Consider the following 3,004-nt stretch of genomic DNA (forward strand, 5'->3'; position numbering starts at 1 on the left):
GTCCTCTGTTTTTATGTATATATATATATATATATATATATATATATATATATATATATATATATATATATATATATATATATATATATATATATATATATATATATATATATAAGCCATATTGCATTTTTAAATTATCAATCAATCAAAGCAGATCACAATTTCTGTGTTTCACCTGAAGTAGTAGGGATGTTATCCAGTGCTTTTTCAGCTGTTCTCTGAGGAAATTTCTTTCATCTTCAAGGACAGTAATTTTGTCTCTTAGCTGCTGAATTATTGCTGTAGCAGTTGGAGCCAACACAGATGGAGTTCCTGGTGCTATAATGGTAAAAAAAATATATATCATCACAAAACAAAAGAAAAAGGACATGTTTAGATACAATGAAAACCAAGGAATCAATTTTGATGTTTTAATTGTATTATACAATGTATGGCAACAGTGTTGGGTTTTTTTGTTTGAGTTTCTCTTTTCCATAATGTTCTTCTTCTACAACAATTAAATTATTTCGGTGTCTTCACTGTTGTGTTATTAGCAGATTCTAAAATATATGTTACGTTTCAGTCTATGGCTGCCAATAAATACTAACTTTTGCTTGTGAAAACAGTCAAATTCTACAACAGAATGCTTTTTAACATATATGACAGTTTGCGCTTACAAAAATGAGTAATGATTGGTATTTTCCGCCTGTATTTTTGAAGACTTAATAGAGAACTGTAGGAAGTTTGAGAGGAGTATAGAATTAGGGGGTAGTGATTTATAAATACTGGTGCATTAAAGGTGTCATACTGAAAAAGCCTACATGAGTGTAGTCAGTTAATGCTTGTGGATAAGATTGTTTACTTTCTCCTTTACCCTCTACATTGTCAAGTTGTTCCACCTGTGCAGATCCAGCACTGCCATCAGCACTCACAGATGGATGTACCTGGTTGGCTGTGTTGTACCTTCTTCTTAAAGGCATAGCTCTGAAATGTTAGAATATTGTATTGGAAACATTCAATGGTTTACTGGTAACTTTGGAACATTTAATGGCTATCATTGATAATGAGCCAGTAATATAGTTAAGCAAATACAAAGTGCAGAATTTAACTTTTTTTTTTTATATACTCAAAAATGTGCCAACCCTGAAACATCACAGCATGTTATCAAAAAAAGACAAAAATGTGCATAATTTTCTGTAATATTAAGAATTCATGTTCTTACCTTGCAACCTTACAACAGTAGAAAGTATGGCGATTTTATTCCAAAGACACTCTTGTAATCCAGTGGTTTTTGCCAGCTTGGAACTGTGAGGTACGCCAAAAAAGGAGGCAAAGTGTGGCTGTTGGCGCCCACTTCTTCTTTCTCTCTCCTCCAGAGATAAAAGAAAATGCGCATATTCCCACTAGACCGCAGTCTGCCACCTACTGGCAGCCGGTTCTTTCCAGCAGAGCTTAGTTTGGAGGGGGAAGATTTAAAGTGATGCACAGGCACTCCTACGGCTGTAACGAAAACAGGGTACACTGTCCCACTTAACTGAATCTAAATTGACAATAAACCCAAATAATGTGAACTTTTTTTTTTTTTGCTTTTTGCACTTAAAGAATGAAGTTATTTATTATTTTTTATTTACTTTTCTTACTGCCGTGGAAGCAGAGTGAATGGGGGACCATTAACTGACGGACCAGACAGCTGCTTTACTATCTGGCGCCAATATGTGATTCATATTCGACTTGCAGTCCATTCAACATGAACACCGCTCAAAAATTGTTAAACATAACACAAAGGGGAAATAAGAAGAAGCTTGTACTTATAAAATGGCTTCAAAAACTGAAATTACTCTCAAAAAAGAAGAGATGCTCTCTGTGTGAAAGACAAATGAAAATGAGAAAAGGTGGCAACACAAGAGATGGATATCGCTGGTAAGTTCTTGATTTCCTATAAATTTCTTAAATTTGACCTATGTCTTCCATATGCCTGAATTACACATTTCTAGGTTAGTCATTTACATTTGGAGAGTACTTTGAAAGTACTTTAGTAAGACATTTTGTAAAATACCATCAGCTAATCAGCACAGTCACAAAAATGTAAAACATTATTATTGTTGTTTATTGATATTTATTGTATTAATTCGTGTATTCATTATGTTTTACCAAATGGCATGTTTTGTTCAAAGGGTGTGTCGAAGACATAATAGATTCATGTCCAAATCCATAAGAGATGGGTCTATTTTCTCAGGCTCTCGCTCCTCCTTGACTTCTTGGATGATGTTCATGCATAGGTTTGTTACACAGACATACATATAGTCATGATAAACAGTAAGTACATATGTACTGCATGTAGTAAACTATTGTGACTCATAGCATAATATTAAAAACAAACTGTTAGGTAAATGCAACCTTGAATAAGCAGCAACAATATTTCATTATTTATTTAATAAAAGCTACGCAAAAATGAAGAAGCAGTATATGAAAAACTAAGTACACCCCATGATTAAGTAGTGTGTAGAACCACCTTTAGTAATATCCCTTCTATTCTACCACATTGTTATTTTATAATAATTTCATACATGTGACATAACAGTAACACCTTTTACATGATTAAGAAGTCAGTAATAAACTGTGTTAATATCACATTAACATTATTCATATAGGTTTACTACATTGCTGCAGGTTTGCACAAGGGCTAAGACTGAGGCAAGTGGACTTAATTGAAGAGGGAGTCTGTGGAAGCAGCCGCACTTTGTCCAAGATGTCCAAGACACTAAGGAGGGTGTGTGTGCAAGCAGACCTGAAGAGGACGGGAAAAATGAGAATAGGTGGAAGACATGGTTTTGTTGTCATTTATGAAAGCAAGTTTTGTCACAAGAGAAAAGTAAAGATATGAATTTATTTAAGATATTAATTGGTGAATAATGGTGATCTTAAAAAAAGGTCCATCTGTATCTATGAAATTGTTGTTCAGACAACTGCAAATAAATCATGCCTTAACACTGTCCTCTTTCCAAAAACTTCTAATTTTTCAGTA

At 33.7% G+C, this 3,004-nt stretch overlaps 1 long non-coding RNA gene across 1 annotated transcript; it reads left to right on the top strand.

Annotated features, from left to right (window-relative positions):
- The first annotated feature begins 1,864 nt into the window (after positions 1-1,864).
- LOC115790775 (uncharacterized) lies at positions 1,865-2,775 on the top strand. The gene is made up of 3 exons (XR_004020812.1): positions 1,865-1,899; positions 2,154-2,258; positions 2,650-2,775. It is a non-coding gene; the product is annotated as an uncharacterized LOC115790775 (long non-coding RNA).
- Positions 2,776-3,004: the final 229 nt, after the last annotated feature.

The sequence above is a fragment of the Archocentrus centrarchus genome, chromosome 2, assembly GCF_007364275.1.
Source record: "Archocentrus centrarchus isolate MPI-CPG fArcCen1 chromosome 2, fArcCen1, whole genome shotgun sequence".
In the NCBI taxonomy this organism is placed as follows: Eukaryota; Metazoa; Chordata; class Actinopteri; order Cichliformes; family Cichlidae; genus Archocentrus; species Archocentrus centrarchus.